Consider the following 25,457-nt stretch of genomic DNA (forward strand, 5'->3'; position numbering starts at 1 on the left):
GGAGCAGGGGTGCTATTGTTCTTGGAAGATGGATTCCTCTGCATTCCTGGGTATGCAGAAGGGGTTTGTACAATGCAGAAGAGGCAGAGGGGGTGAGGGAGAGAGAGAGAGGAAAGAGAGAAAGAGAGGGAGGGAGAGAGGAGAGAGAGAAACAGATAGAGATGATAGAGGAGGCAGAGAGAGAGAAGGAGGAGAGAGGGGGAGAAAGAGAGAGCAAAGTTGTGTAGCTTTTAAGTCACCTCAGCAAATTCAGGATTTACTGAGAGCTCAAGATACATCATGCTGATGAACCCCACTCCATTCAGCCCTTTAACCACAGAAAGGGGTATTTTAAGAAATTTACGAAGTGGAAGGCGTGCTTTGTTTGGATTCAGTCCAGCGTTCCTTTGCCATCAACAGATTTGCGTAAACTAGCCCCTGGAAGATCAGGCAAAGGCTGCAGTTTGGAGGTGTTACGTTCTTCTAGATCATGGCGACATTCTAAATGTTTATGCTTGTGGTATTGTGATTATAATATTAGATGGTGATGACTGCATTGCCTTGCCTAAATCATTCGGGGAGTTTGGTTTTCTTTATGAAAGGAGCAGGGAATTTTAACGCTGCTGCCAGAAGCCATTTCATCATGTGTGAATGCTTCATACTTTTCAGTTAAAATTCCAAAGAAACTGTAGCGATCTGTCAGCCCTTTAAACAAAGCACTTTAGCTGGTTTCCAATGAAAGCTTCTATTTGAGGCTGTGATTGAGTTGGTGTACACAGTGCCAGCGGAACCTGCAGGCTGTAAAATAGTTTTACGGTCCGCTTTGTGTTCCAATTCCTCCCTCCAGTTTCCCAGGCGCTCTCCAGAAACAGTGATCTTCTTCAATCAAGTGACTGAAATCTTAGGCGTGGGGATCACTGATATCCACACTCTGCACGCAAGGCAGTGGAGAGTAAGTGACAGGGATGGCCATCCCATGAGTGGGCGGGGCCAAACTTCTGGCCACTTGAATTTGCAGGAGGCGTTTCTTGTGAGGGGAGGGGCAATGGGTTGAGTTCAGGTGCTGGTTCTATCTTCCCTTTACTTGAATTTCTGCTATGTCCGAGCACATGGGTTATTTTTAAAACTGTCAGTCACACTAGAAGTTAAGGTCAGGAGTCGGGACTAGTGGGCAGGGAAGACGACACCAAATAGTTAGCTTGGCTGCGCTAAGTTGCCTTTACCGTAAGATCATGCCAACTCATCCAGGGCACTTATGCCGACCTCTGCTGTTTGAGTTTATCCAAATGCGGATTCATCTGTGCCGTCTTGGGATAACTGGGCTGTCATTTGTAACCCCTCACTGCTCCGTCCACAAGCAGGGCAGCAGTGACACCTCCACAACTCCAGGGGGCGCTAGCATCTGCTCAGACCACACATATATCTGTGGGCCGCCTCTGCATCCTGCATGCTGGGATCTTGGCTTTGATTGCGCCTCAGCCTCTGTATACGGCTCCCCGCCGGCGGTCTGACGGGCCCCGACAGGGAGATCCTCGCCAATCGCGCAGCTGTGCTCCCTCCGACGACGTGACCAGGAGCTCGCATTCAATTCTCATTTTTCTGCACCTCTTTTTCGCATTATTTCTCTGGCTCAGGCTGTTTTGGATTTGGGGCTCGATTATGAGTGATGCTTGTATGTAATAAAAAAAAAAACTTTTTGGTATGAATAAGTGTGAAACCGCTGGAGTTCACCCCTCGCCACCACATCTCACACGTAGACTGTTATCAGCCAGAGACGTCAGCGGCTGCTGGAGAACCAGCCCAGACGGACTTGATGTTAAAATCCGCTTTGTGAAGCTGTGGTTTCTACAGAAAGAGACGGGGTCACATGCTGGCTGTTTTCTGGAGCTTGTATTTTGTCACTACTTCACTTCTGATAGTAGCTCTGTGGCAAACCTGTAGCCTGCCAGTACACATGCTTTCTATTTTTATTACCCTTTAATACACTTTCATATAAACCAACTCGTGATTTTACTGATTTTTAGATGTATTTCTGAAGAATTGAGTCCAGTCAGGAGGCATCGCCTTGGGAACTGGTCCATCTTGACACACGAGCTGTTTGCAGGGACGATGAATAGGTTCATCAGTAGAATGGTGTTAAGTTTCATGGAACGCTCGGTGCCATCGTTGAACCTGTCCAGCTCACTGCAAGAAACAAAACCAAGGATCAATATATGGATTAGAGTAGTGTTTCCCAATCTGATCCTTGGGGACCTGCAGACAGTCCATGTTTTTTTGCTTCCGGTAGGGAGCTGGGAGGGAGCAAAAACATGGGCTGTCTCAGGGTCCCTGAAAAGCAGTTTGCGAAACACTGGATTAGAGGAGAGACATACATCCAAAGACATTTCACAAGGGCAGGGGTTAATTATCCTTTTGTATATATGTGTGTGTGTGTGTGTGTGTGTATATATATATATATATATATATATATATGTTGCTGAAAACAAAATGTCTGCTTGACAGAGCCTGCTTTACTGCCTTTATTGAGTTAACTGGATCCTGATTTGCCCACCAGTATTGTATTCTGTATTCAACAGAGATCTTTTATATATCCAGATTAGCATGATAATACCCATACCGGGGAATTGCTAATCAGATTTCCTCTGCGCTAAGACTGGTTATTATACAAAATTCACTATTGGTAGAAATAACACTCTGCCAGTCCTTCCTCCCATCTGATTATTATGGGCTTCATTCAGAAGCCGCTGTCGGCCGCAGAAATGCTCCTGGAACCCGACTTGGAGGTGAATGTAGAGCCACATCGGGGCCATTTCCCCCACTGACGTTATTAACTCCTTAACACCAGCAGAGTATAGTCTGTGGTGGTTTTGTGTAATTTCTACGCTGTTGTGATCCTCCATTCTTTAGGCAGGTGTAATAATGCTAACATCATCATCTGTGCTTCCTTTGGCGGGCTAGCAATGCTAACTGTGACCGCTAATGGGAATCGGTCTGGCATGACCCTTTGGGTAGGCTTGGGCAGTGTTACGGTAACAGGGAATACCGCAGTTTTTCGGATATTTTGAAGTGTTTTGGGTATTTTTCATTCTTGCGGAGAAAATTAGCCCAGGGGTGGACGGTATGACTGCATGAAAGGTTAGCTACCACCTACCTTTGAATTATCTTCAGTGATGCCCCCCTGTGTTTGGGGTCTTCCGTTGGTTTACAAGCCTCTGCTCGGTGCGAAAGTGACGGGAGCGAGCGCCGGTGTAAGCCGGCGTGGGCTCCAGAGAGGATGTGGCACATAGACACCTTACACTTAAATCTTGTCTTCCTGCAATATCCAAACCTTATTGTGCAAAGACGATGATGGAATTCAAATGTCATGGAATTTCTAAAATTCTACAAGGGGTGAAATAAGGGACAGATACCCAGCTAGCTCCAGTGTCACCCCCTTTGATTATAAAAAACCAAGTCATGTGATCACTGATGATCTCACAATGGCAACACCAGGAACCCACATGAGGAAAAGAGGCATTCTGATTGGATGGGGCACCAGCGGAGACAGAGTTTATGGACCACCATTGCCATGTAGATGAATAACTAATATTGATACATCTTTCCCCTAATAAAAACATATCAAAGCCCAACCTGGGAGCCTTTTACCCTAATTAACAGATCAACCCTAAGTGTTCTGCCAGTGAACAATTGCACCCAATCTGAGCTCAGCAAGCATTATTAGTCTTTGGTGGGAAGGCTTTAGACACCATCTAGCCCAGGGGTGGCGAACCTGATCCATGGAGAGCTGGTGCGGTATTTTGGGATGACGACTCAATCAGCCAATAATAAAACAGTGGTTCTCGACTCTAGTCTGGGGGACCCACTGTTATTGGCTGATTGAGAGGTCATCCCAAAAACCCGCACTGGCTCTCCATGGATCATGTTCCGTTCGCCACCCCTGGTCTAGCCAAACAGCGCTAAGAGCCAGAGAGTAAATGGTTAACGCATGCGTTATTTGTGGGTCCTGCCAGTGATGTCAAGGAGACAGAGCCACCTGTGAGCTATAGCAACAAAAGGGTTTTTGCATTTTTATGCTTTAACAACGATTGATTGACGAGCCATAATGTCAAATGAGTTTCTCACTGCGCAGACAAGCTGGCTATGTGCAGACAGGCTGGCTGCGTGCAGTTCTGATTGTGCAAGTTCATACAGCAGCATCAGAACTGTGCTTTATGAACAAAGTACGTGTTCTGACTTATTTTCCACTGTGTATCATCGGAAGCAGATGTTTCCATGGCATGCTTCCTTGTTTGCAGTGTCTGGGGGGGGGGGGGGGAGACCAAAACCGTCTATAAAGCATTTAAGCAGCGGCCTGATCCAGACTGACCTCCCCCGACCCCCCCTGCATATTAGCCTCTGCTGAATAGGTCAGCTCTTTTTAGCATCACTAGCGAGCTGTTTTGTGTTGTAAACAGCGTGTCAAAATGTCACCTGGAATCCTGTCTTGGCATTCTGGAACCTTCCGGTCTCATCCGTGTCGCCAGTGTAGCTCGGGGTCAGCTGGAGCTGAAGACACTTTGCTTAAAAGGGAAAATGTGAACTTCTGATAAAGTAAACCTTACACCTCGTGATTAAGTATTTATTGTTTGCTACTCCATCGCTATGGACGGGGAGCCTGGCCGTACTGAACATACCTTGATGGTAGAACCCGCTGGATCGTCAGACTGGAACCATATCGCTATCGGGTTTATGACTTTGGCAGAGATCGACTCGCAAGACGAAACCGTTTCAGGACCCGAATTCAGGTCCGGATCCTTAGGTACATAGGAGGTTTTATTTCGTGTTTTTGAGTGTGTGTCTGCGTCTGTGTGTGTTTTCCTGTGCCATATGAATGGATGATTTATGGATTTATGCAAAGTCTGCGTAAATATTAGGAGCTTGTTTTCCATTTATGAAAAGTGAGAAAGGCTCTTTTGATGAGAATTCCCCGTTTGTACACAGTTAAAAGCTTAATAAAATGCTGAAATCCAGATTTTTGAAGCCAACTCACACAGAAACTCTGAACAACATCTTCAGGATTATTTAAAGGTCCTTTCCCCCTGCTTTTCCAATCAAACCTTGATTTATGCTAATAAGGTAGTTTATTAATGTGCAGTCCTGATTTACCACGTCTCTTACTTAATGTCAGGAACGTCATGCAGTCCCTGAATGCGTCTGATTTTCCCTGCAGTCTCTGCCACACGTATCCTGCAAAATTATTCTAGAAACAGTATTCTCAGTATTCCCAGTAGTATCCTTTGTAGAAATACTGGCAAACAGACCTTCTACAGCAAAGATTCTTTTTACAGACGAAAAGCAGGAGACAATCTAGATAATACAATTCACCCTGAAACGTCCCTTTGGTCCATATAGGCAGTACAGTCCAAGCGGTACGTTTTTCTCTCTCTTTGAGTCTCCAAGTCGTTCAAGCATAGCAGAATGATTTTTTCATGTGTGATGAAAAAAGAAGGAAGTCTACCTGAAGCTACCAGACTGTAAGATTTAGCTGCCAGGATATCCACCAGGAAGACCTGGAGAGTCCGTGTTCATTATTCGTGTTTCTGGCTGGTTCCAGAGTTTTGACTCCTTGCAGATTGGTCCTGCACATGAGTGTTTAACAGAGACCTGATTTGGGAAGATGTGGTAACTTGGGCTACTTTGGCTGACCCCTCTTTTATCTTCCCTGCAGGCCGGTCTCGCTTGGAGAAGGGGGGAAGGGGCAGTGGTTATCTTGGGTTTCTGCTGAATTTAGGCGCAGCGGGCAAGCTTAATGCTCCGGGGGAAAGATCTGAATTAATACTGAGTCAAAAATTCGGCCACCCAGCCGGGCTAATGTTGACATTCTTTGTTGACAGCTAAAACAAGGTGCCCTCCAATGAAGGCCCGGGCCCAGCCATCCATGACGTGTGTTATTTTTGAGCAGGCCAAAGGAAAAATGAGCGTTGTCATGTTTTGCAGACGTTATTTTCTTTGCCCTCATAAACCACAAGAGAAACACCACTGAGTGTTAAGGGGGGGGGGGGGGGGGGGATCTGTAAAAGACCTGAAGGTGTCTTGTTTTGGAAAATGATGTACCACTGATGGCAACTACATCTTTCAGAAGCTGCAGACAAGTGGTCGGCAGTCATAGTCGATGGGCCATCTTTTAAATAACGATGCATGCACTTCGGCGTGGTGAAGCACGAACACAAGTCGTGTCGTATGATCTGTGCGACCACTACTTGTTTAACGATTACCTCAGTTAGCAACCATTCGTAAATGCTACGGTAATATAAATACGACCAAATTTCGTACACGTGGCAACTACGCACATCAGCGTGAGTGAGATCTTTGAAGCAGAATGTACTAAATGTTGTTAAAAATGTCCACTTTATGAATGATAAAACAAATTGATTATGGAAGGCTGCACTAAAATCGTAAGCATAGTAGCGGTCTCAACTAAGTTACCGTGATTTTCAGTTAGCAACCATCATGCTTAACGACCTAGTCATTGGAATGGAACTTCATCATTAAATGAGGAGAGGATGTATTGCCAGAGTTCAGTTCAGTTCAGGTGTTCGTGTGGGTTCTGCAGTCTTCCTGGTCACGATCTTGAGCTTATCCATCATTTGGTCCACCAGCTAGCCCTGGTCTCTGATAAGCCAAAGAAAATTAGATATTTTTCCAGCTAGCTACACTTAACAAACTGCTTAAACTCGTCGGGCTGGAAATCAGGAACGCTCATTCTCAGAATGCAAACACTGGGACTCCGTCCCAGTAAGATACTCGTAGGCTCTTTATCTTTTGATGCCATTTGCGGTCTCCCGCATCGCGCCGGAGCAAATCAGCCTGAGGAGAAAGCGATGGTTTGAAGCATTTTCTTTACTGCTAGAGAACTGGATGTGAACCAGTACTTCAGTAGTTGGGAACTCCGATAGAAAGCTGCTCCAAACATTGGGCGAAAGCGGGGGCTTCAGATGGAACACTTTTCCTCGAACGACAGACGGATGTTTATTGCACTTAACAGAGCTGGCAGTTTGGACTGCGAGGTTCCTGTTTGCAACTATTTGTAGTTCTGCAGAGTAAACAGCAGGGTACCGTTTACGGGCTGAACGACGGTGTGCTTCTGCGCCGGGGCCCCTAGCCGTTAGCGACAGCTCCTGCCTGAACAGAGCAGCGGGGGCCCGTAAAAGCCCCACCCTGGGGTAGGATGTGTAGATAAAAATTGTGTCTCTGGGACCGTTGTAAGATAATCAGCAAGGGACACTCGTAAATTGAGCCTTTAATGTGAACTGTTGTGCTGGGAAGTTTCTGTCAGTCGCAAAGCCGATTAACCACTGCTGTCAGTAGAGGGCCAGGGGCCCCCGCTTGTAGAACTTTCTGGAATTGGCTCCTTTATACAACAAACCACTTCTCAAGAATGGGGTTAAGTCTACAAAGCTACATAGCCTACAACCGTCTCTGTTTCATTTTGCCAAATGTAATTGTTTGTTTTTTTTTCTGTCTCCTTTCCACAGATTGGTCCTGGGATTTTGGATGCCCGGGAGGTGTCCCTTGCCCGTCTGCCTGGGTGACGTCCCCAACCCCCATCCCGTAACTGCCTGCTGTCGGAAGCCTTGCCGTTGGGTGCCGGAGAAGCACAAGTAAGGTGCTACAGATAGTGAGAGGGTCGCCGGCATCAACGGCTTCGACTGCAGGAAAGGGAGTTCGATGAAAATATGCCTGGTCTGCCTTTTTAAAACAATCTCTCATTTAAAAATGTGTTGTATCAGAGTCCAGGCCAAGGATGACACAGAATTATTATCTAATATTAGACTGGTATGCAAATTCTGCATCTTTTGAAAGTAACGCTCAACGGCTAGTTGCGTAGGTAGGTGCCGTTGCTCTGAGGCTGGTACGCAATGGACTTCTGTGGGGTTTTTTGCTGTATAAGCGGATATGGGCCCAGTTTGCACCACGTGATTGTTATGCAAACAGTGGAGGAAGAGGAGGAGGACCCTGCCTCTGCTAGGCTGCCCCCGAGCTTACAGGTGACATCAGCGCCACTCGGGGAAATGGGGCCTCCCATGTCGAGAATATTAAAGCTCTCCCCAGGTCCATTTTCACCGACTTAATGCGAAATGTGTTTCCACAACAAATTTAATGGCATATGGTTTGGGAGCTCCAAGATGAAGCAAGCTGGCTGGGAGTTGGGGGGGTGGCTTGTTCCTGGAGATCGATATAGCAGAAGCTCTCCTGGGTTATTTTAGGAGCACATAGTGACAGCGTTATTAATGGATTCTACTTAGGAGTCAGATTCTTCCAAGTTTCCCTAAGCTCTTCTCAGGGATGAGCACTCTTAAAGAGGAACAAGCACGGTACGGACCTTCACAGTTTCTGCTGCTTACCGCGGTCTTGTTTATTTTCATAAAATCTAGCCTGGCTTCACACCAAATTCCTGTCAGGCCTAAGGCTTAGGTGAAAACCTCACGAGTGACACTTCATGCCTCTCCTTCTAAAAACAAGTAGAAGCTCCTAAGCCTTTTTGTAGTCACGTGACCAAACATGCCTGGCAAAGATTTTCGCCTCGGTATGGTGAGAATGTAGAATCGCAGCCTCACTGGGCCTTGCGATCCAGCGCTGTCAGTCGTGATTGACAGTTCCTGGGGATTTCGGGGGAAAGACTTCAGGGCAGTGAAAGACAGAGCCAAGGTGTAACACTGACAGCCGATTGTGAAAGCATTGCGCTTCCTAATTCCCAAGTCAGATCATATCATCTATGCATAATTTGGCTACTCATTGCTTTCCGTCCTGAGTTCCCAGTGATGACTCATCATTTTAAAGTTCTGTCTCTGATGGTCATTTGCCTGTATTTCCTTAGATTTTGAAGGATAACCCCCACTTTAATATAACCTGCATGTCACATACCCATTTTAGAGTTGTTTCTGAATGTCTTCGTGATGACTTAATTGTATTTTTGGCATATCCAGGTACCGGTATAACCTAAAAATGAACAAACCATGTGACGGCTTGCCTAGGTTAGGTAACAGCATGATTTGTGTGAAGTGAAATTTCTGTCAATCTGACGATTCTCAAGCACACCTCACTCTTGCCCCAACTGCATCTGAAACGAGGGAGAAAGCAGGTATTCATCAGCAGACCTCTGAGCCCCGCCCACTTTTTCCGTGTGATCCCAGCCCCAGCAAGGAGAGACAGAGAGAGAAATGTCAGGCACGTAATTGGGGTGAGCAGATCCCCAGGAGAGATAAAGAGATGCTTTATTATGCTTCCTGAAGCGTGTGTACCCGGGAGCTGTGCTCTGCTGCTCTCGCACCGCCGTAACCCCCCATTTCCCCCCCTCCCCCGAGGCTCAGTCGTAACAGACAGGAACAATTAAAACACCGGGCGCTTAAAGAGAGATTCTGCACACACGTTTCCACACGTAGGAGGGGCGCCCTGCGCGGCTGAGTGCGTCAGCGAGCGGCCGCGTTACGCACAGGGCTCCGCGTCGTCCTGATCTCCCCCATCTGCGCTACGCCCTTTACTCTGCAGAACGCTTAATTACTTTTATGATTACTTAGCAAACATTTCAGTGTCGACTGAAGGCTTCCTTATAGGGATGGAAAATTAGGTATCCCGTTTTTGTTGTTAGTTCAAAAGTTAAGAGCTCTTGGAAAAATGGGAATTTAGTGAAAATGGCAAGTAATAGTTTACGATGATGCTTCATTTTTACAAGTACAGTTACAATGGAGTGCTTATTTACATATATCCCATCATGCTCTCATTTGAAACACACACAAAAGTAAAGCTTGGGGTCTGCTATTTAGATGCAACCCCTGGAGCATTTTGAGGGATGGGTTAAGGGCCTTGCTCAAGGGCCCAGATGTCATGTGACTATGCAGTGAGGACAGGATTGGACCCAGTGACCTTCTGATCTCAGGCCCAGACGTCTAACCCACTGAGCCAATGTCACCATAGCCCTGAAGTGTTGCCTGAAGTTAAACAAGTTTTTTAGTTTATTCACTATTCAGCACTTGACCTCTTAGGATCTGCCTGGTCTCGTAACGTGACCAGGGGCATCGTGACCCGTGTAATGTTTACATTGAAGGACGAGATAGAACATCTTCAGAATTAGCAGTTAAAACATCCACTAAAGCTACATAATGAGTTTCACCACAGCCTTTTAAGCGTTCTAATTAGCTTAATGCTAGTTAGCTGCTTTAAAAACAATCTGTGGGTCCAGGGAGAGGACAAAAGGTCATTTGTCCATTATCCTTATTCACATTTGAAAATAGCATAAATGCCTGCTAATCCACATCGGTATCTGGAAGAGAGAAAAAAAAACATGGCCTGGTCCGCAGTTCAGACCGGCATCTGTGGAATAATGCGTCACACATGCGGACAATAATCTGTCACCTCTTAAACTAATGTGGCCGGGATTTTAAAGATCTGCAAATAGGAGACCCAGGAACACAACTGTGCCATAAAATCCAGAGAATCACGTATGTGGCGCTAACAGATGTAGGGTTTTATAGCTCGTATAAAGTCAGCACTGGAAGTGAGCAGGGAATAGTTAGCTGGTTTTTAAAGGAGTTTTCCTGTGGATGGTGTCAGAAGCTCCGGAAGAGTCTGGAAGCCCACGTTCCATCTGCAAACCTGCAATGGGGAGTTTGAGGTAATGAGCCTTGCGGCCAACCTCAGTTTGTCATTTTCCGGGGGACGCCTCCTTATCGTAATTTTGGCCTTCTGAGTGCGCTGGAATTGGAGCAGTTTGATGTGTGTATATGTAGAGCAGCCCTGTCAGCACATGGCGTGTGCAGATGGGCAGATTGGCGGAATGTGGCGTCGACGCGGTTTAAACCTGTGGTTTCAATCTCTGATCCCGGTTCCACACCGGGCCGGGCTCCTAACGAATGCCGCCCTGTCGAGCTGTCGGTGAAATGGCTTGAGCCATTACGTCAAACCGTATTCACGTCTCTCGCTGCTATTATTTTTTTCCTTTTAGGTGAATTGATAAATAGCTATGGGCTTTTTAAAAATTAAAAAAATTTGTGACCATTCGCAAATAAAAATTAAATAAATTACTAATACATTTTTGCTAAATTTGTTTTTTTTTATTTTGCTGTGAAACAATCAATTTTACAATCAATAAAACTTAATTTATTATAATAACAGATGTGGCTTTTCTCTCCTCAGTCCGCTCTCAGTCGATACTCCCCACAGCTGACTGTGAGCACCCCACAGCTGACTGTGAGCTCCCCACAGCTGACTGTGAGCACCCCACAGCTGACTGTGAGCTCCCCACAGCTGACTGTGAGCTCCCCACAGCACTTGCTGATTGGGAGATGCACTGACCCAGGTGTCTAGCTATTATTTGGCTACTGTCACTCAGGTCTTTATTCCTTCCCATTTCTTCTGCATTCAACTTGTCGACTATGAGAACAGAATTTTAACTTACCGTCTAATATATTCCAACACCATTTGTACTAGATAGCCAGCATTATTCCCTTCGTATGGGGATGGTCATAATGTTTTGGCTCATATATATCTAGCGTGGGTTCAGTCATGTTCAGTTAGCAGCTCAGTCGAGGATAATTAATGAAGGGGCTGGTATCACGCCCTGCGGTTGCCATGCTGCCCTCTGTCACCTGTCACAATATAATATTGTTTGCCAATCTAATTGTTTGTTTAGAGTTCTCTCTTGCTTAGCTATGGAATTGGTTTCCCTGATTAGTGATGTTGAACCACATTCAGCAATTATGTGCAGTTTCACGTTCCGAGGGCTGGCCGACCCCTGTTTGTCTCACTCTTGATGACGTCTCCTCGTCTGTTTTGCGTACTACCTGCCGTTGGTGCTGGGGGGGGAGTGTTTTAGGCTCTCATCATGCTTTGTGTTGACTTGCTGCCATTTATCGCCAAATAAACTCCATAACATGGTTTGAAAAGTTGTGTCTGACTGCAGACAGCATCATAACGGAGGGCACATCAAGCTAGTAGACGATCAGTCAAGCTCCTGCTCGACAGGGACAAGAAATAAAGTTTGTGTATCTTACTGTATACAGCCAACAGCAATAAAGATACTAAACGTCCTTATGGACCAGAATCTGCTAAAAGAAATTGTTGTTAAAATCAAGGGTAAAGCTTCCGATGCAGGTCTCTCCGAATGTTTATTAGTCGTACTCGCATCAGATGCTGAGGACACCACAGTTCTTTTGCTTTCAAATTGGATTCTGGGGAGCCGTTCAGGCTTGGGCAGTTCTGTCTGCTGGCTTAATAAATAAAAAATAATAGCAAGTTTTAGCTCGTTAACAATCCCCAAGTCGTCAGCACACGACGAACATCCACAGGATTCACCGCAGTTTCTGAAGCATTCCTGGTCCTAGAGAAAGACCAAGGAGGAAACAATGGCAGATCGCTTGATGTTTCACCCACGTTTAACAGAAAAGGGTCACTGCTTGGCTCTCCACCTGAATCCTTAGCCCCCCTGCCTTTGTGGGAAACTTCGAGGGGAATTCTGGGTTCGTCAGCAGGCATGTAGGAGCTCTGAGCAGCCGACCACGTGCTTCATTCTCTTTCCGTTAACCGTCGGCTTGAATTAGCCGAGAGCAAATGCGACACAGTCAGTTTGAAAGCACGTCCTGCTGCTTGAGAACGGAAAGGCTGCCTTTAAAAGTTGGAGAATCTTGGGCCTTTTATTTTTATTATTAGTTTGACACGATAAGCCTACAGGTAGAGGATGAAAAGCAGCTCATAATTCATTTTGCACTTGGAGTAAAGTTTCCATGAAACGTGTGCATGAGGTGAAATCGGATTATGCTTGGGGCTATGGACTCGTGCTATGGGTAGGCCCATTGTGTTCCGTTTCACTCGACTTCTACGTGTTTTTCTGATGCCACATGCTGGTGGCTATTTAGCAGCGGCTGACAAAAATTGAGTATTTACACCAAAAAAATTACCTACCTTCTATGGTGATGAGGGTAATCAGCATGCGCCCGGCACTGCGAACAGCAGCAAACCACCAGACTCTGATTGGTTTTGAGCTGTGCCACCTCCGAGTCCTGCAATCAAAGCTCGTGACGCTGCGGGAAGCGAATGGACAGTCCCTCCTGCAAACGGGGACCCCCTCCCACCACTGAAAATCAGAGCAGCTCTGCTCCTTGTTTGAAACGTATTGTAAATGGGCTGTCGCAGTTGTTTCTTTGTCAAAAAAGATTAAATAAACAAAATCATATTATGATTGAGATTCGGAGCCAGTTTTATGAAAAGCACAATTCTGCATGATGGTTATTCACCATGACAGAAAAGAAATGTTAACAACATTCATAAGGATGCGGCTGTTTTTATCGTGCGTTTCGGAGCGAGCTGCTCTTTTGTTGCTATGACTGGCATCTCTGTCACATCCCTGTAAAATTACTTGATTTGCACGTTGCACGTTGAGTACGCGGAGATGAAAATTAATGCTAAATTATCGGTTAGTGTTTTTCATTTGACGGCACGCTCGTCACGGTGCCTGTCACACTGTGGACGAAAGGGTCGCTCTGGGCTGGGTGCAGATTGCAGGGCTTCTGGCTTGGTAGCGTGTGGAGAAACTTCTCGGTTGTTATAAGCGAGGCTGATCTATAGCAGTCTGGTGCGTTAAGGGAACTGCTTACTAGCAGAAAGAATAGCAGCTCCTCATGGCAGTCAGCAGAAGGCCTTTGGGCCTTTCGTTTGGCCCCAGATCGGATTAACCCCCCAGTCTTCACGCTGAGCCTCAATTTCGAGCAAGACCCGACAGAAGGAGGACAGATGTGATGGCATTTCATCTTCTTTGAAAAGGAGGATACTATGCCCTCTTTTTGAGAAGCAGATTGGGCTGCTGCAGTGAAGGAGGGACGTGATTGCATTTAGATGCTCTGCTCCCCATCACAGAAGGACCAAGAGGAGAGTGTTTAAGGGAGAAACTAGCAGCTGATTTTGCTTTTAGGACCTAATTGCTGATGCCGGAGAGTGATAAAGTCACAGGATGTCAGCCCGCGTCACCGCGTGGATCGCGGCGGCGGGGCATGGTGTGAAATGGCTGTCAGGATGCTTACGAGGTAGATCTGGGCTCTATCCAGAACATTCTGTGGTGGCTGCAAGCGCAATTCTAGGATGTTTTTATGGTGGAAGGCAAAAGAGGGTCATAATTCATAGAGAGGGGCCAACCTTATCATTAGCCAATGATTTGTTTTTAAGCGATGAGTGACGGGGAGGGGGCACTCTGGGAACCAACCAGTTTTCATCTGGGGCCTTTGTCCCTATGGCTCCGCCCCTGTATATGTTCTTGGGTGCCTGGCACTTTGGGTAAATTCATAGCTATGGTGGACCTTAGCACCCCCCCCCCCCCTCACCCCCTCCTGTCCGTTGCTCCTCCCACATTTACTTCTCAAATTCCCCATTTTCTGCCGGATGTTTCTGGAAGGTGCCTCTGAAGTTTCCCCTCTGAGCTTCTAACCGTCCCAATAAATCAGCTGAAATTACCCTTTTTTACTCCTGAATAAATTAGTCTAATTTTAAACAGCGTGCTAACGAAACCGCCGCGGATCCGGGGAAAGCTTCCCCCGATCCGAGTCCACTTTGGCTTCGGCCTAAAATAACAGGAACATTTTAAATATAATCCTTGTTAGATTCCTTCCATTAAACTTATTCATGTTAAATGGCAGATATATAAATAACTGGAGATCTTGAGTCTTAAGGAAAAATAGCCACTTAAGCCAGCAAAAACATTTAGAGAGTGTGAAGTTCAAAGTTAGGTGGATTTTTTTGTGTTTCTGGCGATATTCCATTCGCCGCCAGCTTGGGTGGCTGGGTAGCCCACTTATTGGCTGTTTGTACAGGTCCCAGTTTGCCCAGTGGCACAGCCTAGCTTGCTGCTTCAAAACCACTACCTCTGACGCGGCTGGTCCACCCATCAGGCAGCAGAGGTGGCCGCTAAGTACGCCATCTTCAGAGAGGGCGCTGACACAAAGTGAGGCAATGGGAAGTGAGGGCAGGGCGCTGCGTGGGCATTGGTGGTCTCTGGAGACGCGATCGAGCCTCCCGCCGATCGTCATCTGTGTAAATGAGGGACAGCTCAGTCGCAAAGTCACTTCACTCTGCTCTCGTCCTCAGATCCCAATCATCTTGATTAGGCTGCACATGCCACTGATCTTATGTATAATCCATGTGACCAGGACATGCTTGTTTAACTTTGATTGGCTGATGACATCGTCCCCCCCACCTATCCACAATCCCAAAGAGAAAAAAACACAAATCCTTCTGAAAGCCATTGTGAATATTAAAGCCTTTAATGGATGTGTGATGTCATTTGATCATTATTCTATAGGGTAGAGTTCCCTGATTCTGGTCCAGTCTGCAACACAGTTTGCAAACACACCTACTAAACCTGGCAATTAGCAGGTGAGCTGAGAAGGTGTGTTTGTGCAGGGAAGCGTGCAAACTGTGGGGAACCCTGCTGTAGAAGCTCCTGTTCGGCAGCCACCTATCGTACTTTCCTCCATATGTGCCTGTATGTTCAATGGCCTGGCATCCCACCTGCGGTGCCTCGTTAACTGTGCATCCAGGGTTAGAATGTCTGTACTGGATAAGCAGTTATGGAAGATGGATGGATGGATGGATGGATGGATATAATTATGTCATTATTTAAAGGTCTGCCTGATTACCGTATTTTCCGCACTATAAGGCGCACTAAAAAGCCTTTGATTTTCTTAAAAAATAACAGTGCGCCTTATAATCCAGTGCGCTTTAAACGTGGATTAATTTCTGTTGTGCATACTGAACTCGAAGCGATTTGAATGTTTTAGTATTGAAAAGTGAGTTTTGTGTAGTGCTTCACGTGTTATAAATTAACAATTTCAAGAGTTATTATGAATACGCTGACTTTTGATTTAGCGGTATATGACCGTATTATAAGTGTTCAATTTTGAGTTATTGTTAATAGGCTGACTTTTGATTTAGCGGTATAAGACTCTTGTTTTTTTACGTGTTAAAGATTAGTGAAGACGCTCATAAACGTTTGAACAATGTTGACAGTCATTGTGAACACGTGATGTAAAATAAATTTTCGTTGACTGGCTTATCTGACTGTTTTGTTTTGCTTAAAGCGCCTTAAAGTCCGGTGCGCCTTGTATGTGGAAAAAGTTTGAAAATAGACCACTGATTGACGGTGCGCCTTATAATGCAGTGCGCGTTATAGTGCGGAAAATACGGTATATAGACAATATCTAGTATATTAGGTATGACTGCTTATTAATGCAAAAGCCTGCCCCTACAAGCAGCCAATCACGTGACTGCGATTGAATATATACAATCAGAAGGAGTCGGGAGGGGAGGAGGATGTCAAATGGCTACAAATGTGATGTTGTTGGTGGCTCCACTGGAAAAAACTGCCTCCTTCCTTGGATTTTCATACACTTTCGTGTCTGGAGTTTCCAGAGAAACCACCCAGTGAATGGCATTCCTGTGTCTGAGAACGTGCTAATTAGGCAGGTCAGAGGAGAATGGAGAATGGTCATCCGAGCTATCAGGGGGGCACAAGTGCAAAAATAACGGCTCAGGGTTTCTCTGGAGATAGAAGGGTGTCCTACACGGGCTGCCAACTGAAGGTGGGGCTCAGTGTGGCTCTGTTTCTTACCAGAGGGAATTCTTCTTCTTCTCTCTTCTTTTTCTTCTCCTTCTCCTTTCCTTCTTCTTCTTTTCCCCTTTCATCTTCTATTTTGCTGCACAATTTGTTTATAGAATTTCCATAAAGCTCCTTCACTGCCACCATTTCAGCAGACAACGAGAAGCGTTTCTGTCATGACGGGGTTAATAATCAAAGTGAATCTTAGTTCAGATCAAACGAGCCTTGAACCGAGTGGCACCGGGTGACGTGTGCTGAAGTGACACAGTGACCATGACAGAGGGCCGGTGACCATTAACTCAACAGGCCCCCAAAGGCGAAGTAATTCATCTAATGGCCCAAACGGGGCTGTCGTTATTCCCAGCCATTTCAGCTAAGTAGAATTAAGGACGTTTCACTTCTTTGCTCTGTTTGTTCTTATTCCGTTAGATATTTAGCTATTTTAATTAACTCAGTCCATTCTACATCTGCACAGCCAATATTGGCTTTTATTTAGAAGCCCCGATTAGAATAAAGAAAATGATTGCGGAGAAGTGAGCATTATTCCCGATGCAAAGGCACTCGTGTGCTTATATGTCTAATGGGAGACCACTATTCACACAAAAAAATTAGCTACATTAATTAGCTAAAGTCGATTCATTGCTTCTTTTTCCGCTTCCTGTCTCATATGAGCGACTCGTGTGGTCTGTCTCATATGCTCTCTCTCTCGTTCTTTTTCTCTCTCTCTGCATCTCTCTCCCTCATATTCTGTTACCCGGACCGCAAAAGCTGGGCTGTGGTTTTTTTTCCGGAAGCAGTGAGTGCAGCCACTTTACCTCCCTGTCACCAGCGCGGAGGATTCCGGATCCCATGACCCGCGTACAGCTGCCAGATCGGCGACGGCCGTGCTTACCGCCACTGCAGCCCGGCTCCTTCCGCCTCCTATTGCCACCTCTCAGGAAATACTTCTAGAGCATTCCGCAGAGGAGAGGGCCAATGAAATACGTGCGTGGCTTTACCAGCCTGGCATTCCCAGCCCCTTTCCCGTTTGTGGTCTTCTGGTCGGAGCAGATTTACAGAGTAGTGAAAATTTTAGAGGGAACCTACTTCTGGAAAAGTGTGTTGAGGGAAAAAACATTTTTCTGCATGATGATGTTTTTCAGATCATCACAGGATCGGGGCTTATTAACACCCCCACCTGCGTTAAGTGAGGTGCGTTGTAATGCCTGATGATATTTACTTTTCCTCTTTTGGGATTTGGGGCAATTCCGGATTGCGTTCCCTGATCCCAGGCAAAACAAAATAGCTAAAAACAGCATTCAGTTATCTGCTTAACGAGCTCATAAGCGATAAACTGTATCTGTGCCTAATGGGCTTTACTGAAGTTGAGGGTTCGTTCTTGTCTTGTACTGGTAATGCCCGAACCCCCAACTCCCCCCCCCCCCCCCTGGTGTTGCATCTCATGTTAGCGGTTAGCGGTTATGCATCATGCAGTGTCATCCTCACTGATGCCTTCATCACTCACAGAAATGCCTGGCAGACAGAACAACAAAAGATGTTGTAAACATTATCTGCATTAAGAAAAGCACATATATTATTCATACTATAGCGATCGTTAGGGACCATCTCCCCCCCCCCCCCCCGGTTAATACCACCAGTCCGCAGCCGCCTGGCTCCCAATTCCTGTCCACCACCCCTCCTGTGTGGAACCGCTTCTCCTCCTGTCCCTAATCACCGCAGGTCTCTCTTTCCGGACCGGCAGCTGCATTCGGGAGGCTTGGACCAATGGGGAGGGTCGTTATGGCTATGTCTAGCCCACCTCTCTCTCCAGTCTCCTCGCCGGCACCCCCTTTCTTACTCTAATGATGCAGGAACTTCAAAACAAGAGGGAGAAGAAAAAAGGAGAGCGAGTGCGGCGGGCGTAAGTGCTGCGTCTGAAGCACCTTCGCCGTGGACGTGAATGTTCTCCACGGCGGGAAGGGGGTGATTATCGACGCTCGTCTTCCGTCCAGGTGGGCCGCCCCGGTTCCATTAGGTGCCTGAACACAAATGAATTATTAGCGACGCCGACCGGTGCGAATGAGGGCGAGGCGGCCGCTGGCCGAGCGTCATCGCCTAACAGCAGAGGGCTAATTAGAGAGGCAAGAAGGCTGTAAAAATAAACCATGGCGCTGCTGCGGCTAATGGCCGCCGTTAGGGCCTGCAGCTTCCCGTCGCATTATATGCACCGTCAGCAGCGGAGCTAAATCGCAGCAGAAGAGGACATGACAAGACTGATATCAGAACAGATAATACTGAGTTGGGACCAGTCCCCCAGACCACTTACCTACACCACTATACCAAAATATCACAGTCATAGAGACTGATGACAGGAGACAGCAAATTTTATACGGGCATGCGTCTAAATATCATCATTTGCATAGTATGTGTCTAGACGGGATAATCGCGGGAACCCTCAGTCTCTGCCGGATGAACCTTGACTGCGCTTGGCTTTTATTGGAGAGACGCGTAGCTATAAAACTCGAGTTTCCGTGCATCGTGTCTGCATCTCCCTCGGCCCACGCCGGTCGTGCGTCCCGTCATCCGATGAGGACGTGAGCTTGGAAAGCGGTCGGTGGCCAAGGTCGAGCTCAAGCAATGGCTGAAGGACGGTGGGATTGAGACAGGGGGGCCTGATTTCCGGCCCGGCACATCATCCTTGTCCTTGTAAGGGGAGTGGTACCTCTGGGGGCCTTCATGCTCTTAAGTCGGCCAAACGTGAAGCTGCCTCCCCATCAGCAAGCTCAGCGGAGTCCTTTCAGGTCATCCGTGTCTGAGGGAGGGCCTCCTGTGACCAGCGGTAGATCCAGAGCCCCCGGAAAGGAGCTGCTGTAGAGAGCAGCCGGCAGCGTTGTTTTGTCACGGAATCGAGTGCGAAAAACCCCTGAAGGTTGCATCAGTCCTCCGGTGGAGTGATGGCATGAAATGAACTGGCTTCTCCGGTGTGGCGCATCCTCAGCAGCTTGATAAACATGCAGGAAGAGCTCGGAGCAGATGAAAAAGATCCCCACTCATTATTTGGCTAGTTTGTGGCAGTTCTTTCCAGTGCTGCATGCTCTGCCCTCGATACGGTGGGGGCATTAAAGTTTGATGGCTCTCACTGTTTACCCTGAGAAGACCAGGGAGGCGACGCTACCTTGGTTTCCACGCACAAGCTCGCAGTCGGAAACCTGAGCTTGGCCCCATTCAGAAGGACGGGTTTAGGGAGGGCAAAGAAGGGACCCTGTACCACAGGCGAGGCAGAGTCAGATCGCCAAATCCGATACGTCAGTTGTCCTCATGTACCAGAGCGGCTCATATACCCTTTCAAACAGTGTCAGCCGTGCCAAAAGAGGCAGATTGGCTGGGATGCATTTGATTGGTTCCAGCGTTCAGAGGAGTCTCAGCCATTCTGAGTCTGGCACGGCCATCCGTGTGGCAGCGATGCTAATATTGCCATGGAGTTTTTGTCGAGTGTTCCACACGATGTTGCACATGTGGTCTTTTACTGTATAATGTTTGCTCGAAGATGGTTTGTGACTTTTAAGATTCTTTCAATGGCGAGCTAATGACCACCCAGATTTTCATACCATACCATCAGCAATGGTGTCTCACTGAGACTTTCAGACACTGACGGACTGGCCAAACTGTCTGTAAAGCCTCAGGTGCAGTGGGATATGCTGGGTGGGGTCAAGTTTTTCTGTCGTCAGGTCTGCCGGTGTCTCATCCAGCCGTTTCAGGAGATAACAGCCAGACCAGACTCATTTAAAGTGATGGGGAGGAAGATGTTTGAAAACACCATCCAGCATTTGCTGTCTTGCCTACTGCTTATTTACGTCATTGTTGGATCCGTTAATATTTCACAATTTCACAGTAACAAGAAACTCAGTGTGGGGAGGGGGGGGGGTTGTTTTTTCAGAGGTGCAATCCCATTTGCAGCTATCCTGCAATTTGTTGAGGTTGACCACAGGTGTTTCCATGATCGTCTTAGAAATTGTCGGAGAGACTGGCCACAGAATCACCTCGTCTGAATGCGACACGGTGTTTGTAGCTGTCAGAGAGCGCAGCATCTGCGCAAACATGCTAATGGCTTAGGTTGGTTGTATATAGACCTCTTTTGCGAAAACAAAAAGCCTCTGTCATTTGAAAGCCGTTTTTTGTGGCTGTTATTTATTTCCCTGCTAGTGTCTTGTCAATAATTAACGCTCGGGGTTAAATACCCCTCTTGGGAAAGTCTACAAGGAAGGCAGATAAGGGAAAGCCAATTTGTCAACAAGCACTGTTTTGTCATAGTGTCTCGTTTATAATTTTGTTTTTTTTCCGCCTGCATATGCTGTGCTGCGTCCAAGGGTGGGACTGTTTTCCAATACTGAACATCAGACCTGTGCAGTTCAGCACAGCCAGAGAAATCCAGAACATCAAACCTTATCATCACCTCATTGGTGTGCTTCTTTGTTTCTTAAGGGTTTGACAAATAAGAAGAGGTTTGGGATTGTTCAACTATGTATTATGGGAAATTTGGGCTTTGTAGGTTACTGCTAAGGCAGGGAAACCGTGATGTAAATGCCCTGCTGCATACTGTAGATGATGAACTCAAAGGAAATAACGTAGAGAAGGACTTACTCTAGAATCACCTTTGACATCATTTGCTTAATTCCCTAATTGGACACTGGCAGGAACTTTTCTTATGCATCAGCGTAATATACATTATATACGTATTTCATTGAAACTTTCTTACTTCCTTAGGTCAGCACAGTAGGTGCATTAAAAATCCTTTCTTGTCTGTGACTGGGATGGATCTTTTTACGCCTCAATCTGGGCTGAAAGCAAAGGAATTTAAGGGTCAGCTTGTTGCTGTGGGGGGCGATCTGCCTTCCTAATGAACGATCTGTATCGGGACACTTCAGTGCCGGGGCTTAGTGTATCGCGGCCTGCAGAGACCCCTTTGAAGATGCTTCCTTCATGAGTCTGTGGCCGGGGCTCTTCGGCGAGCTTCATTCATCCGCCACGAGGAAGGTGTTTGAGGGCCATTAAGATTCTGCTGCTCGATCCTCTTAGAGCAAGGCGGCGAAGAGACGGACGTGGGAAACGGGCCGGCTAACGATTGACCTAGAGCCAAGAAGATAAGACCGTAGAGGGAAGCCGGAGAGCTTCCAGCAGGGGAAGTACTTTAGCTAGCTGGATCCGTACAGAGGCTCGGCTGCTTTCACCTCGCTCAGCAACTCCGCCGCTCGCTTTCCGTCTCGTCAGCGGGTGCCTGCACCCCAGCACCGAAGCTCTAATTGACTTTTCTGCCACATGCTCTGTAATTGAGTTTTAATCACCGTTTTACATCATGTTTTGATATTCAAATTAGCCATGTCAGCTGAGAAAATGGCTCCTTTTCTCCCCGTGTGCCCCCCCCAGCCCCCCCTTCCAGAGCTGCCGCATAGGCGTGCTGGCATTAATTGCATGTTTGGTTTCAATGTTTATTTTTCGAGAACAAGGTACCAATAGGACTCTTGGAACGAATATTGAGATGAGCGGGCTGATATTTATCTTGTGGATGGCAGCCGTGTGTCGATATAACAACATAATAAGGCCCACCTACATCACAGCTCCAGAAGGATTTTTTTATAGAGCTTTTGTTTAATATATTTCAGATTATAGGTTTGGGGGTTTGTGGGTGGCTAGATCCTGGTCAGCGTTTAATCATACGAGATATATGGTCCTTGAGAATTCAGAAGCTTTCTTGTGTGAAGCGTCCTGACACATTAAAGGTCTTCCTGAGGACTGCCGGCCAGATGGCATTAGAGATCCACAAAATGGCCTCAGCACAGTAATTCAAGGTCAGATAGGCACCTTCTCTTATAGGAGAGACTTTCCAAGTTTGTCTCTAAAGCAGCCATTCTGTAGGTGAACAGCTGCTGGACATCATTGGGACGAGTGCAGCTGATATCGCTAGTATCAGTGGACAATGATTTTATAAAATGATTTATTTATTTATTTATTTTATTTATATCGCAGATGCTTTTCTCCAAAGTGACATACAGTCCTGACATACACTTCCTCAGGGACTCAACAGGGACATCAGTCTGTCAACTGTGGGATTTGAACCAGCGATCTTCTGACTACAGACACAGCATACTGACCCTCTCACCTTCCCCTTGATTTCCCTTTGTTTTTGCCTTTTTTTGTTTGTTTTCGTCTGCAAGGGTATCCCATCCAATCACAGCTTGTCGTAAATGTAACATGGGGCCAATCACGTTGCTGCCTGGCACTGAGACCGGACAGATGGCCGTGTGACCTGTGCTCTTTATTCTGTGGTCATTGGACATGACAGAGCAATGGCACCCAGGGGTCACCCTTCACGCTGACTGTGGGCCCGCCAACGCAAGGGGAAAGACAAACTGCTCGCAAAAAGCTCAGCCATTGATTGGGTTGAGCTGTTGCCACACTCTATAAGTGGGGGAGGTCCGAACCACCACCCCCCCCTCAGACATTCAAGCACCTGGGAGTTTTACTTACACAAAAATGTTCTTAGGGCAGAAGGATAAATGATTGGTTCAGAGAGATAACCAGTCAGATTGTACAGAAGGTGGGTTAAAACAACTAGAGGAGGAGGGACCAACCAATCAGATGTCTTGGTCCCGCCTCCTCTAGTTGCTTGTTCCTGCCTCCTCTACAATCTGATTGGTTATCTCTCTGAACCCATCATTTTTGCTTCTGCGCTAAGAACATTTTAGGCGCCAGGCCTGCTCCTCGACCCTAACCTTGAAAATAGATTGCAAGATGGATAGAAGAAGGGGCCGACAGCCAAGTGTATGACCCTCATTGGACCCCAGGTCATGTACCTCCAAGGCCACACGAGGCAGCGGTGGGAATGAACTCCTTACATTTCTTTTTATATCCTACTACTAAAATGGTCCCATAAACGGGATGATTGTGAACCGGGGTCATTTCCACTTCCTGCGGACTCTCTCTATATGACTTGCATTATGGCCGCCGCGTGGTGCTAACATCACATCCCCTCACGGCTAACGCAGCGACGCAGCACGCATGCCCTGCAGGTCCAGAGGGTGGCCTTCGCTTGGTCTCTGACCCTGCTCCGCTTCCCTCCCCAGACAGATAAATTTTCCATGTGATTGAAACGTGGCCTCGTGCCTCTTAGCATTTGCGCCTCACGCGCTAGAACTGGAGCTGCGACGTTCTAGTCAAATCAGGCCTCGTGATTTACTCTGGCAAGAGCCCATTAAGATGATCAATGTGGACGAACAGACTGAAAGCGCAGTTGTGTACCGTTAACGACCTCCGCAGACCTAAGAGACCTCGCCTCAGACCCATTCATCAACTGCTCTGGGGCTTCTGGAAAACACAAGACCTAAATCTGGGTAGTCTGCACCCCAGGGACCATCCGCTGTTTTCTTTTTTTTGTCATCATTTTTTTTATTTGTTTTTTGTTACCTGATTGGTTAATTCATCTGCTGTTTATTTGGCCGGGGTGATTTCTGTCTCCTCATGACCATGGCACCAAGAGGTCAAGTGCAATCCAAGGAACAGAGTCATTTGCTACCGTCAGGAGAAAAGTCACCGAGATTATTTTCTTCCACTAAAAACACTTGTTTCTGCACCGCCAAGTTGAATCGCTCACAGCTCAGCTGTGCCTGAATCTCACTCCTATGTATGTTATAAAGGCTGTGTGAAATGAAAATATATTCACAAGGCAGAAACGTGAGCAGGAAAGGCAAGGAGAGCATCGGAAAATGACAACATACAAGTTCCGCTCGAGCCTCTCACTTGCTGAGGTACTTTTTTATTCATGAACCTCCTCACAACCTTAGAAATAAACCAAACCTAAAATAGAAAATAAACGTTACTTAAGAAATATAAATTAAAATATAATTGCAACTCGCTTTCATATTTCCCCCGGTAAATCTGTAACATCTTTATTTCAGTGTAATAATCTGAAGCATTTTACGACAGAAATGTGTGATCTATGTTAATGTATGTGACAAATAAAACTTGAAACTCTGCTCATGCACTAAGGCTTGTGGGTCTTTATTAATTATGGCTATAGAATATTCCAGAGCAGTGATATATCTAGTGGAGTATTCTGGGCAATCTGCTTTTACAGCCTTGGTTTTATTTAAAGTTGCAAGGATGGAACTCGTTCCTGTTTTCTGATGTTTCCCCATGTGATGTTTGCCCCCCCCCCCCCCCCCGTTCTGTCAAACCCCAAACAGCCGGGCAGTACCCTGCTTGAGTGTGCAGTACTTCTCTGCTCTTTCCTTTCCTGCTTTTATCCTTTTTTTTGGTTTTCCCTGGAAGGCTTTATTCCCTGAATAAAACTCCGCTTCGCTTCCGAATTCCTGCACCATGCAGTCCTGTCCGCTGAGGCCACCCAGACTTTCCCGCGGGGAGTAACCGGATCCCAGGCAGGTGTTGAAGTCTGGTCCAGTTGCTGGGTCCACGCTCTTCTGTGTCTGAATTTGGAGCTTGTGATTCAGGGTAGCAAGGGCTAGACAAAGCATGTTCAATTCCCAGTTGCTCCAAGACCCTTTTGAAAAGAGATGAAGTAAAATTAGTGCCTTGATCTGATTGAATTATTTTCGGTCTCCTTATTCTTCATCTACTTCTTTTTCGTTTTCATCTTCAGTGTTGTCTACCAAACAGAATTCACTTAAGAAATGTGAGGCGGGCAGGTACATTCATTCAGATGCTATACCTGTGGCTGATGGTGTTGCTGCCCTGTAGGCAATTCCATAGTTGCCCTCTGTCCCATGAGCTGCCGGCTGAACATCAGACCACTTGATAAAATCTGTGAATTGTCTGATAGACGCATGTCGCGTTTCATTGCATCTGAAATTGAAGGTACAGGCCCATA

General features: G+C 46.6%; 1 protein-coding gene and 1 long non-coding RNA gene across 7 annotated transcripts in view; one reads left to right on the forward strand and one right to left on the reverse strand.

Annotated features, from left to right (window-relative positions):
• Window positions 1-25,457, forward strand: part of LOC111854311 (semaphorin-6D) — a 100,296-nt gene that overhangs the window by 8,914 nt on the left and 65,925 nt on the right. For 4 of the 5 annotated variants that reach the window (XM_072705423.1, XM_072705427.1, XM_072705426.1 and 1 more), the window contains exon 2: window positions 7,494-7,619. The gene's annotated coding sequence lies outside the window, so the exon portion shown is untranslated. Of the gene's footprint in view, window positions 1-4,531; window positions 4,778-7,493; window positions 7,620-25,457 lie in introns of those variants that run through there. The other variant, XM_072705424.1, reaches the window with a different exon arrangement.
• On the reverse strand, window positions 1,853-4,764 carry LOC111860675 (uncharacterized). Of its 2 annotated transcripts, XR_002842077.2 has the most exons (3): window positions 4,653-4,764; window positions 3,131-4,538; window positions 1,853-2,163 (listed from the first exon to the last, which is right to left on the reverse strand). It is a non-coding gene; the product is annotated as an uncharacterized lncRNA (long non-coding RNA). The 2 variants fall into 2 exon arrangements; XR_002842076.2 differs by having other exon boundaries at window positions 1,853-4,538.

Source organism: Paramormyrops kingsleyae, chromosome 23, assembly GCF_048594095.1.
Source record: "Paramormyrops kingsleyae isolate MSU_618 chromosome 23, PKINGS_0.4, whole genome shotgun sequence".
Classification (NCBI taxonomy): Eukaryota; Metazoa; Chordata; class Actinopteri; order Osteoglossiformes; family Mormyridae; genus Paramormyrops; species Paramormyrops kingsleyae.